The sequence below is a fragment of the Syngnathoides biaculeatus genome, chromosome 6 (genome assembly GCF_019802595.1).
Source record: "Syngnathoides biaculeatus isolate LvHL_M chromosome 6, ASM1980259v1, whole genome shotgun sequence".
Lineage (NCBI taxonomy): Eukaryota > Metazoa > Chordata > Actinopteri > Syngnathiformes > Syngnathidae > Syngnathoides > Syngnathoides biaculeatus.
This window is the reverse complement of record NC_084645.1, coordinates 26,978,592-26,992,136: the sequence shown is the minus strand read 5'-3', so window position 1 is coordinate 26,992,136 and position 13,545 is coordinate 26,978,592. Positions and strand designations below refer to the sequence as shown.

Genomic DNA, 13,545 nt, shown 5'->3' with positions numbered 1-13,545 from the left:
TGATGGATGTTTTTATATTTGCAGTATATTTCACAACACAGAACTAATTTCTTATTTAAAAACAAAGAAGTGGTGGCGGTAATTTGGGGGTTAGAACGGATTAGTGGCATTTCAATTCATTTAAATGGGGAAATTTGCTTTAGTATGCTTCCATTCCTGAGAATGGAAATATAAACCCCCCGTGGCCCCTATAAAGTCTAAAACTACTCCTAACTTTTGTGCAAGTTGAAGAGCGCAGGGTGACTGCTCCCGCTTGCTTCCAGTTTTGCCAGGACTACGTTGCTCCCAGCAGGAACGCAGAGTTGGCAGCTTTGATGCTGGCTGAAATGAGGTCAACACCTCTAAGGTGATATGACGACTTTGCAAATGATGAAATGTTTTGTCTGTTATTGTTCACCATTGCACAACTTGCGCTGTTCCATACCGCGGGGAAAGGCCCGACTCCACACGATTTACTTTGCATTTCCCGGTGTGGACTCCTTCAGCGGTGTTACGTGGCTCAAGCTCTGCGGGGGACAGCTGGCCTAGTGTTTGGGATATTAACAGCTGTGAACTTTTAAACTGGCAGCGATTCATGAGATTCAACCGCAGCGTCCCCACTAACGTATCTGAACCATTTCCTCTTCGCTCCGAGACTTTATGACCATTTCCAGCGTTGTAGATGTCACACAAGTGACATTCGTAGTCGTTAATGTCATAGAAGGCACCCGACGCGTTTGCATGCGTATTGTGACAGTAATAATTCATAGATCTTGGGTGACCAGGAGCAAGGCAACTGGTGTACTATTTATGACCGGGAACTAAAATAATCAGGAGGCCATCAAGAAGAAGATGACCATGTATTTTTCTGTGCAGATAGCCTTTGATGATTCACTTTTACATTAAATGTACGCATGATTTTGTATCACTCGATAACTAGTAGAAAACTGAACGATTCACCCATCAACAACAAATTTGTCAAAGATTTTTTTTTATCTTAATTAGGACAATTGAATTGAATTGAATTGAATAAAATTCAAAAGCATTGAATAAGAAAAAAATCACATTGGTTTGCTTCATCAGGTCAACGTTTTGAATTATGACCACAGTTTTTATTTACAGGTACAGGAATTTTGGCTTTAAAGGTTCAAATAAATGGAGGGTCATGCCCTGAATGATGATGAAAGAGGAAATTTACAGTGAGTTCACTTGATCAAAGTCTACTATTCAATTAAGTGTAAACTAATTCTGAAACATATGATTAATAAACATGCCATAAAAACCTGACCGGAACAAGAAAAAGGAAAAAGAAAAAAAAAAAATCAGCAATGCAAAATTTTTCTAAATCAGTTGAAGAAGCAGACCTTTTTTATTTTTATTTTTTTTGGGTAATCCATTGTTAAAAGATGACCTGTAAAATTAACACAACAAAATATATTTTGAATTTTCAATTTCATAAAAATACAGTACAAATACGGTTCTCGACCACAATCCGCTCTAGAAGGTTCGAAAACTGATTTGTTCGAAAACCGAATCAACCGCCGAGCGAGTTCTGTTATTTTCGGGTTTTTTCGGGGGTTCCTTCGAATTGACAAGAACAAAGGGCGTCGCGGGTGGGTCAGCTGGTCGGGCCGCACGCGTTCTGTTATTTCCGAGTTTTTTCGGCGGGGTGGGAATTCACAACAAAGCGCGTCGTGGGTCAGCTGGTCTGACCGCGCAGGTTCTGTTATTTCCGGGTTATGTTGAGGGCGTTCGAGTACTGATTTTCATTCAAAAACAGAAGCAAAAAAATCTCGGAATTTTCGCTCGAAAACCAATTTGTTCGAGAACCGAGGCTGTGCTGTAATGGGCTCCATTCCCTTTATATTATGATGACTGATTACTGATTCTGCGGTAGTAGCTGGAGATTGTCAGCAGGGTTCTGCAAAAAAAAAATAATAATAATAATAAAAAATCTATGTATAATGAATCTATCATAAAACCTCAACACCATCACAATTCCTCAAATTCCTCTTTCATTACCGTCGCCATGGAAAATCCATCGCTGAGAATCACAGCTGAGCTTTATGCCAATGAAAATTGTATCTATAAACAAATAATATCTACAAGAATTACAAGATATCTTTATGTGCAGGTATTATTCCCAGAATTAAATCACTGTGTATAAAATGTGGACAAATATAGTTTTTACACACCTCATATATACAGTATTTGCATACCTCATTGCAATTTCTGCCTTGTGGTACACATACCGTACATACATATATTTGTATTCTGTCTCAACTAAGACTAAACATTTATTTTGCAGTCCGATCAGTCGCCGTTGTTTAATTTCACCCGTCGTCACGGCAGCAGCGCACTTTGCGGGTACTAAAAGTAACGCCTTACCAAGATAAAAGGGTCTCGTTCTCGATACAAACTGAAATCTTGTAGTGGATTCGGTGCTGAGGGTGGGACACAAAAGGACACTCTGTTCAGTCTCCAGTTAAAGGGACAGCGTCAAAGCGGGCCTTCAACGTGCCCGAGGTGTCCCCTGACGAAGACCACAGCGAAAAACGGCCGATCTCGAGGCCTCGAAGGAGCTCGGAGGCAGGCGCTGATAACCTGGTGTAGGTGATAGAGAGATGTCTAAAATTAGTGTCGGCAGAATGCTGCGCGATAAGACTGTTTCAGATGTCACACTGCACAGCCGCTGTCACAGTGCTGTGGGTTCGCTTCATTAGACTTTTGGCATCTTTCACACAGATCCTATATTTGACCTTATTGGCAACAGGAGGAAAATTGGTGGAGGCCATCATATTTTTAAAGAGGATTTTGCTCTGTAGGTTAGGCTGCAGGCTTGGACTGTTTTCCTGGTGGAAAATTTGGGAGAGCACCACAAGCGCAAAGTAAAGTTTTGAAGTGATGGAATTGGAAGTGTTAGTGGAAGAGGGAAACATACTGAGTTACAGAAACAAAATCTGACGCGTCGTAACTTTGTTTTGTGCGATTAACTCCTTCCGAAAGCATTTAAAATATTGGACAGCACACCCAGAAAACTGCACTGAGAGGGACCAAACCCCCATTGTCACAGTACACCGAAATGACCCAGGTCTCAGCCCACATTGTATAGAGCTTGTGCACTTACGTCACTGAGATCACGTGAATGGACATGTTGCTGGTCAAACAAAGCATTGTTCAACGCTAAGTCTGATGAGACAAAACGAAAAAGCCCAGAGTTTTGTCCGATGCCGCTAAACATTTAGAAGGTGAAAATAAACGAAGGTACGTGGAAAAATGAGAGACACTTGGCATAGAGGACCCATATTTTACGCCAAAGTTGATGTTTTTGCCGATAAGAAATTGGAATGTTAATTCACTTCCACTTGTCTTGGACAACTGGATCCACACATGTACCTGGTGAGAAAATCGTCGAGATTTACATGGAAGAGTTGAAAGCGTAGAAAAGTCTGGACGCATACAAATACTTCGTTGTTGGATCTGTTCTCAACGGGGAGACGGCGAGACAGCTTGTGAATGCGGAAGCGTATTCGGCTACATGTTAACCTTTGCTGAAATCCCTCGATCTTTTGAGCTAGTATTCAATACAAATACTAATATTTTAACAAATGACCCCTGGTTTTACACAAACTCGCATTCATTAAATATAATTGGGGAAAAAGAGGACGGAGTCGTCTCCATGGAACGTACACGGAAGCAATTGCGGCCACACATTAACCTGTCTGCTGTCCGCATTGTCCCCAAATGAGCCAACTTGGAATTATAAATACTTCTTGGTAATTTAAGTTGTCCGTGTAAGTGGAAAGAGTTTAATTTATTGTGTCATTATTATTACAATTTGCGGAAAAAAAAAAAATTCTTATCGCCACTAAAGTGCACCGAAACCCCGCCGTCACCTCTTTTTTTGGCAGTGGCTGAAGTTTTGCACACCACGCATCCCTCCAAAAGTGTCACGGTGTGATGATAACACGATGCGCCCGATTATGTTCACACGACTTAGCAACTTGAACTCTCTACAATCGTAACAGGCAGAAAACATGTTCTGTACACGTACACATAAGTGTACAAAGTGGAGCACCTCGACATGAGTCATGCGTGATACTAAAAATCACAATCTAAATCTTAATTTCCACATAATGTAATTTTTAAAAGATAGTAGTAAACTATTCATGCATTTATGCAGCGCTCCTGACCTAAAGAAATTCACATCTTGAACAATTTGTCTGCGTTTACATATTTTTTCATCTATGTCAAGAACCTTACCGCAGGACAGTTATAACAATATATTTTATGAGAGGATGAAAATAATCCTGCGTACTCTTGAATTGCATGACATAATCATTAATCTGTAGTCATAATCGTTCAGAAATGATGGCTTCAATATATATTTTAATGTATTTATTGCATCAACTTTGTAATAGCAGAATAACATATATGAGATTTCTCACGTGACAATAACTTATTTATTAATTTTTTCACAACTTTATGTCTCGATAGCTTAGCCATTAGCATGGCCTTTTCATTTTTCTCCCGGTAATTACTCCTCATCCTTCCTTTGTCGTAACAATAATTGTCAAAATTTGCTGCCACGCGTGCAATGATGAGCGACTTGTGCTGGACCGACACCAGACCCGAAGTGAACTTTCACCTCCGCGGCTCCGCGTTGTGTTTCGTCGCGTTAGCTAGCTGGCTGTAGCTGGGGCGCCGCATGATCGTGTGCACCAAGCATTTCCTTCCCTACACGACCTGAACAGCGGAAAGCAGAGAGTTGTTTGCCTGTCTTCCATTTCATTTTGGTGTTTTTACAATAATGTTAATGAAATGTGTATTGGCCAATATCTGAAGGGTCTTGGTGACCCAACACGGCACCGTACTGGTATCAGAACGCCATCAACAGATAACAGACATTGGAGTTTTTAAATATCCGGAACAATCAGAGTTACGGCCACAATGAGTTAGCGTTCGGTTGTTTCTATAAAAATACACGCATGATCCATAACATTTAACAGCTGTTTTTGCATGTGTTTCCTCTACTGTTATAGCTTTTAAAAAATAGATCATTTTTCCTTTTAAATTTTTTTTTTCCCCCCAAAGTTCGCCGAGCAGGTTTCGGTTTTTCAAAAGTTGTAAAAAAGTAACACATCAAAGGTAAAATGTAAATTTGCCCAGTAGAAGCTGTGGGGAGCATTAAGAATGACAGCAAGGGCAAGAATTTTTCATCATTTTACCGTTTTCTGGAAAACACATCAATTCAGGTTATAAAACTGTTTTTGGTGATTTATTAGATATTGATTCTGAACTGCTCAGGATGATGTATGCGATACAGTTGCCTTCTGTTTCTTTTTTGTTTTTGTATCGTATTGATGCTTTTTAAATCCTGCAATGTGATAGCGGTCGGATTATACCGGAAGCCCAGGTAGCAACTGGTCGGCCCGCGACGGGGTCGCACCTTATGGTGAAACCTCCACGGCGGGAAGGCTTCTATTCGGAAGCGTAGAATGGGTGCAGCCCCCCCCATTGTAGCCTCAGTCTGAAGTTGTGTAAACAGTTTTAAACGGCGGGCAAGCTGCAGAAGATCTGAGAACGGCTCTGATCAAAGGCGCCTTCACATGAAACCTGCGTGACGCTGCTCAGCAGGCGTGTGTGTGTGTGTGTGTCTGCAATGAGATGACAGACATAGATCTGTCTGGTGTGGTTGCTTCAGTGCCCTCCACACCTCCCTTTTTTTTGGGGGGGGGTGTTGCATTTTGCAGGCTGTGTTTGCACAACAACAGTCAATGAGAGCCCCACTGCCCCTGGCTTAAGACAGCATCATGTGACCTCCTCCCGCTCTCCTTGACTGGATGCTCACACAGAGCAAACTTCATAACAAGGGACAGCACGTGGTTCTTTCACAAATCATTCAAAGAGCTTCTGGATTTTAGGGGACACATACTGCTATGCATTATCCATCCATTATCTTTTGCCGCTTAACCTCACAAGGGTCCCGGGGAGTGCTGGAGCCTATCCCAGCTGTCAACGGGCAGGAGGCGGGGTACACCCTGAACTGGTTGCCAGTCAATCGCAGAGCACATTGAGACAAAAACACCTTGGGGCAATTTAGAGTGTCCAATTAATGTTGAATGTTTTTGGGATGTGGGAAGAAATCGGAGTGCCCGGAGGGAAAAACCCACGCAGGCACGGGGAGAACATGCAAACTCCACACAGGTGGGTCTGGGATTGAACCCGGGACTTCAGAACTGTGAGGCCAAGGCTTTCCAGCCAAACCCGTCCTACCATCATATATAAAATACAATAATATATATATATATATATATATATATTGCACAGGTATATCATTACAATTCTTAATTATTAAAATGTAAAATAAAATGCACAAGAACTAGAGAAATGAAAATTTGACTTTAAATATAGTATTAAAAAAATCATAAAATCAAATAATATGAACACATTTGTAGAGTAAAATCATGAAAATTTTACTGAAACTGAAAATTGGCATGAAATAAAGAAAATAACAAAATAACAGAAAAATTAAAAAATAAAATAAAAATTAGAGCATAAAACTAACTTTTTTAAAATATAATGATTCTGAATTATATAGTCTATAAAAGCAATTTATTGGCTTTATATTTATTAGGTGGATCAGCTGGCAAAGCGTTTCCCTCACAGTTCTGAGGACCCGGGTTCAATCCCGGCCCCACCTGTGTGGAGTTTGCATCTTCTTCATGTCCCTGCGTGGGTTTCCTCGGGGCATTCTGGTTTCCCCCCACATCCCAAAAACATTAATTAACATTAATTGGACACTCTAAATTGACCCTAGGTGTGAGCACGGCTGTTGTCTGCCTCCATGTGCCCTGTGATTGGCTGTCAACCAGTTCAGGGTGTACCCCGCCTCCTGCTCGCTGACAGCTGGGATAGTCACCAGCACTCCCCGTGACCCTTGTGAGGATAAGTAGCAAAGAAAATTGATGGACGGATGTTTATTAGATTTTGATGGAAAAAAAAAACAACAACTCCAAAAACGACGACGACTGTAATTGCCACACCTCCCCCTACTGCCTGGACACCTCTCATATACGGTAGCACACGAGCTAAAGTTCGCAGTTTTGAAAGCAAAAGACTACTGTATTTATTGAACATCAGCATAAGGTAAGCCGGGATGCAAATAAATGAATGAATAAAAACATGAACATATGCCTTCCCGTTGCTTTCATATAATGGTCTCCAGGAGATTAGTTTTTACATTGTTGGGGGACCTTTAAAAAGTTTTACAACTCTGAGATTTAATCAACAATCAACAACATGCATTATTCCACTAGGCCCATGTCCCATGGGTTTCTGTTTAAATCCCACCTTCCTGCAGTTTAACCAAACTATCATTGGTCATCTTCATGGTCTCGCGGCTGCTGCGCAGTACTTGTTTGATATGTCACTTGGCATGCACAGAATTACACATTACAACTGTTCGGGGAGCCAAGGAGCAAAAAAGTGACTGAATGTGCACATTCAGCCACAAAAAAAGAGCTTTATGCATTGACGATGCCATTCTTTATTATTGAGTCAAGGAGAGACAAGCTGTAAGACTTGGAAGTTGATGAAATCCCTTTTGACAAAAAGAGACCGGGAGTAAAGTAAATGTCCTTCCAGCAAGTCTGAACTCTCTTCGTACATTATTGTTCGAGGTGACACCGCATGAGAGCTCTTTCAGCTTCCAAGAAGTCCAATCCCCGAGGTGGAAGGACCACCCATTCACTTGCACATTCATTCCCTTGTGCTTATTCACAGCCCTGCCTGGCTCTCTGCTCCTGGTCAGGTTCAGGGGAGGGGGCGCGAGGGCTCCGAAAAGTATGAACGAGGCCAACGGGGTTCCCGCACTTCTTATAGGCCGCAAACCGGACGAGGCCGTTTCAAGGAGGTCTCCCGCTGCGGGAGGCTTTGAGTCGCCGCTCGGCTTCGCGGAACAACCTCGGGCTAACCCCCCCCCCGAGGGCCAGGGTTGGTGAGAGGTTCGCCGTAGGGTGGGCTCACGTCGTGCGTGGTGGTGACGTTGACATTGAGAGCGAGAGAGGACGTGGGGACAACGTGTCGACCAAAGCCGCAGTGTGGGAAGAGGTGACAAAAGTGGACTACGTGGGCTGAGATGGCAGATGGAATTCCGGTGGTTTGGATTAACAATGGATCCAATAGGTCATGTCACATGTACTGTATCTTGAAAATGATCTTGTATTTGTACTCTATGTAATGTATCATGAAAATAATGTATAATTTTCGAATGGTTCTTCAGACGAACAAAGGCCCCCGGAGCTAGCTCGCGGCCCGCCACCAGAACTCGCTCGTCAGACTACGCATCATTCCCGTCCAAAGAACCATCCGAATATTCAACATTATTTACAGCCACAGGTTCAAATCTGTATGGAAGTATTCCTCCGTCTTCCCGATCAACCGATACTGCTATTTCTTCATCAGATGAGGATAAATCCGAGAAATCAGCGCTGGGCATAAATGGTGTCCCATGTCGCCGCCGAAGCTCGGCTAACGGTCTCTACCGCTGCCAGCAAAGCTCGGCTAACAACCTCCCCAGACGCCAAAGCTTGGCCAACGGCCTCCTCCCCAGCCGCTGAAGTTCGGCTCGCGGCCTCTGCCGCCGCCGCCGCCGAAGCTCGGCTTCCAGCCCGCCACCGGAGCTCGCTCGTCATGGAAGTATTCCTCCGTCTTCCTGATCAACCAATACTGCTATTTCTTCATCAGATGAGGATAAATCCGAGAAATCATCACCGGCCATTATTGTGTTGCATCATAATCGAGCCTTTGTTTGCGCACGTAATATATCACATTCGCGCAAGTAGGTCATGTGACTCGCCAAAATAGCGGCGCCCATTAAAATTTGTAATTGCCGATAAAAATCTTCTGAAAACACCATTAAATGAGAGAGGATTAATGTAACATTTTCAAGATAGAGTACACATGACCAATTGGATACATTGTTAATCCAAACCAGCGGAACTCCCCTTTAAGTGGAAATACAAATATACAGTATATACATATAATATTTTGAAATGCAAAATTTGTGAGCGGGATGGGGCAGTGATTGGTCGGCAAAATATCTCTCAGGCAATCAAAATTCTAAAAAGATTTGATCGTGACAACATTAATCATATCATCGTTTTGATCATTTGCCAATCTGAAAAAAAAAGTAGGTGCACACTGCTTTTATTGACTTATATCACAGGTGTCAAACTCAAGGCCCGGGGGCCAGATTCGGCCCGCCACATGATTTTATGTGGCCTGCGGACCCAAATCTAGTGTCAATTTTCATGAATCTCGCAAAATCTGTACCAAAATTTCAAAATGTCATTAGCATAAATGATAAAGTTGAGATATTACAAGCATTTTTGCGTTACCAGTTGAAAAAACATTCCCCTTGATTTCTGATTCCAAAACTATTTCATAAATTGATGATGTAAATATGACGAGACGATTAAATATTTTTACCGTTTCACAGTCACAACGGCCCTCTGAGGGAAGCCGGAACTACAATGCGGCCCACGAGAAAAAGGAGTTTGACGCCCCTGACTTACATGGTGCTCGTAGAGTGGAACACCCTTTTAAATGATTGCAAAAGTAATTGGCGGCGCGAGCCACATGGCCAAATTTAGATAAGATAGCAACATAAATTAGCAATGTGCTAGCTCGTCGCTTGACTACGTCTTGAAAACTGATTCAAATCCCACCTGGAGGAGGTAAGTTTGAATTGATATCTTTACAGTATAGTAACAGAAAAATCACGTCACGTTCTTTAAGAGCTAGCTTGCGCTGGCTCAACTATTATTCAATCAAAGTTTGCAAGTCAGAGCAAAATATCGTCTCCAAAATCTCTTAAATCGGGTCACTCATCAGTCAAGGTACCACTGTCTGTATATGGATGGAGTTTTCCTCGGTCCGCTGTTGTATTGCATAGTTGCGCGCGTACATCTTCTACTTGGATATGAATCAAAATCAAGGGATGGTCTTGCGCTGACAGTCAAATTACTGTTAAGGACTACCTTGACGGAGCCCACATGGCCCCCCCACAGACGGGCCGGGGCCCACCTGAGCTCGCTCGCCCTTCGGCGTCTGCTTCGTGTTAACGTCTGACAACACGGCGCGCGTTCTGGGAATCCGCACGGTTTTTCGTGGCCAGACTACTTATTCACTGCGTCTTATGGGATGACCTAATCGCTTGGCAGCTCATCAGTTAAAGCAAAGCTCATAAATGGACCCCCCCCTACCCCCACCCCGTCCCTTTCCTCATCTTTTTGACTGCTTTAGTGTGTTTTATCGTGCGTCCCCGACAACCAAGTTTGCTTTTGACAGATTAGAGAGAGCTTTGTGTGGTTCAATACCTGGCGGGAAGCCCAATGCCCCTTGAGCTTTGTGAGTACTGTACAATACAGTACAGTACAGTTCGACGGTCTTTACTGGTGAAGTGCACCTGGACGTATTTGGACCGGCACCATTCGGCCAGGCGCAGGGCCACATGACGGGAGAATCGAACAACAGGCATCCTTAAGGGGGAAACTGCAAAAGAATAACATTCAATTGTTAAAAATCCAATTATTAGCGATATTTCAACACAAAAGGATATTATTCTAAAACATGAAACAACATGAAACAATTCACAAAATGTTACTATTTAAAATCTATCCAAAAAACAGTTCTTTCTTTGAATAATGTATTTTATATTGAATACAGAGTGAAGATTCGATTGTAATCCTAATCTTAGTGGGCGTTTTGGGCAGGTGAGATGGTGCCTCGTAAAATCTGCCTAGCAACTCGTTTCTGTTGATCGTCATAATTTGACTCGCTAGCGAAGGTTCTATGATCGAGCAGACATGTTTTGCTTTTGCAGAAAAGGATGACGAAGAAGAATATGACACACCTCCACATTACAGACTTTTCCATTCGTTTCATCACTCGTTAGAAACGTTACGGAATGCCATTTTGTTGTTTCACATGGTTAATATCGTACAGTTTTACTATCATAATGTGGTTGCAGTCAAAATCTGCATTTAACCTTTAAGAAGTTTCTTTTCAAAATTAGATTTTAAAGATTTGGTACAATTTTCACTTACTGTAACTTGAATGTGCAATACATTTCACAGAATTTTTTTCTCCAATATTTATGTGCAGTGCTAATGTGTGACACGAAAAACATTGATTCATACTCAACCTTGATATCAAATTCAATCCAATTTCATCTTAGAATCCGTTTTATAGTGGAAAGAACTGGTCCTCCTTGTGGACATCAGTCTTTGTTTTTTGCACAAATGATCACATTCTGTACAGTACAACTTTCAGGCACATGCACTCAGTGTATAGATTACTCCCGTAATTTCCGGCCTATAAACCGCGACTTTTTTCACACGCTTTCAACCCTGCAGCTCATGCGGTAATGCGGCTAATTTATGCATTTTTTCTAACTGCCACAAGGGGGCAATCGAGTGGAAAAGGTAAGTGTGAGACCGGTGGAATATGTGTGCCGAGGAAGTGACTTTTACTGGTATTTTTATTTATTTTTTTTTTAAATGGCCCTGTTAGCGCTGTGCTAGCGTTAGCGCTGTGCAAGCGTGTTGCTGCTGTGTTACTGCTGCGTCTCAGTGACTTTTACAGGTATGTTTTTTTTTTTAACCGGCCCTGTTAGTACTGCGCTAGCATTAGCGCTGTGCTAGCGTGTTGCAGCTGTGTTACTGCGGGGTCTCAGTGATTTTTACCGGTATGTTTTGTTTTTTAACCGGCCCTGTTAGCACTGTGCTAACGTGCTGGTGCTGTGTTTCTACTGCGTCTCAGTGACTTTTACCGGTATGTTTTTTTTTTTTTTTTTTCCCAATGGGCTCTGTTAGCACTATGCTGTGCTAACGTGTTGCTGTGTTACTGCCGCGTCTCAGTGATTTCACCGGTATTTTCACAGGCACTGTTTTGAAAGAAAAGCTAAGGTATATTATTAAAAATTCGAAAACTTTCTGTGTACCATCTTTCTTTGTAAATTATCTCCGGTTTCAATGTGGGAACATGTGGCTTTTAATCAGGTGCGGCTTGTGTATGTACAAAATGCTTTCTTCCTTTAAAAATGTAGTGGGTGAGGCTTATAATCAGGTGTACTCTATAGCCTAGAAATTACGGTAAATGTTGACATGAGCAAATTTCATCAGCACTTTTGAGTTCTCAATCTTCAAAACATGGAACCTTGATGCACCCCCCAGAATACAGAATACAGAATACTGATAACTCCCTCCATCCCCCCCTCGGCTATTCACGGGCACTCTGGTTCATATTTTGTGGGGGTCCATTGACTTTCTCCTTTTCAGTCTCCCTTTAATCCCCAGGTCTGTGTCCTGAGTGGCTCGCTACAGAGGGGCTATTATTCAGGGCCTTATTACTGCGCCCCTCGCGGCTTATCTCCTTCCTGGTGACAGTCTTTTCAAGCCTCCCCCTAATGACCTGGGGAAACTCACATGCTCAACTTCCCAGGGATGCGGGGGCCTCGCTGATGTCAGAGAAAGTGCTGGGGGGTGGGCACCGAGAGGGGTCCCGAGTCCCACTGCAGGTGACCGAGCAAAGGAAGTTTGTTGGGAAAGTTGTCTTCTCTAAGACTGCGATGATTGCTTTGGACAGGGTTACCTTTGAGACGCTGAAATATCGTCCGGTAAAAAGCTCCAAAGTTGATTAACTAAAGTAATCTACTGGCAACGTAATGATGTCTTATTCCCTGGGGGCATAATTAAAAGGCCACTATTCTTCTGCTTTTTCTTCTTGGCCGAGTGTATTGATTCGAGTGAAAGTCCGTTTTGATTTCAATCAAATTCTGAGGCTTGGCCGGGGATTCAAAACAGCGCGTTTGCAGCTGGATTGTCTCCATGTAGTGGGAATAGATTGCTTGTACAGTGCAACCTCCAATGTGCTCTCATTTTGAAATTTGGGGGAAGGGGGTGAGCATTTGTGTGGTTGAGTATTGTCACAATCATAAAAATTAACTGTACAATCAAAAGAGTAAGTCGCATTATAACGTTCTTAATTGTCATACAAGAAAAAATGAGATGTTCAAGGTCACTCTATTAGTACTAAATCCAACTAAAATATAGTAAGTAAAACTATTTGCTCTTTAATAGACGCGTCATGGAGAGGGAAATGGAAGGCAGTTCCAGAGCAAAATTTAGTCTTATGTCACCTCCCCAAGAAATTCAGTCTTCAGTTTTATAGTTGTCTATTATGGAAATGGCAGCACAGTGGCGGAAAGTGTTGGCCTCACAATTCTGAGGTCTCAGGTTCAATCCTGCTGTGGGTTTCCTCCCACATCCCAAAAACATGCAACATTAATTGGACACTCTAAAATGCCCCTAGGTGTGCGACTGTTGTCTGTCTCTATGTGCCTTGCGATTGGCTAGCAAGCCTACAACTAATCAAGAATTTGGTCTCCAACAGATTGTCATGCATAATCAACCAATTACCAAAAGTCCAGATCCCAACACGTCGTGTGTAGAAACGAAGCAAAACCAAACAGCAATAAAAATCTGAAAATAATCATGAGAA

At 42.4% G+C, this 13,545-nt stretch overlaps 1 long non-coding RNA gene across 2 annotated transcripts in view; it reads right to left on the bottom strand.

The window, feature by feature from the left end:
* Positions 1-1,068: 1,068 nt before the first annotated feature.
* Positions 1,069-13,545, bottom strand: part of LOC133501735 (uncharacterized) — a 31,188-nt gene continuing 18,711 nt past the window's right edge. Inside the window, exons 2-4 of one of the 2 annotated variants that reach the window (XR_009795262.1) lie at positions 10,362-10,536; positions 2,002-2,583; positions 1,070-1,900 (exon numbers count right to left, since the gene is read on the bottom strand). This is a non-coding gene — a long non-coding RNA (uncharacterized LOC133501735). Of the gene's footprint in view, positions 2,584-10,361; positions 10,537-13,545 lie in introns of both variants that reach the window. The other variant, XR_009795261.1, reaches the window with a different exon arrangement.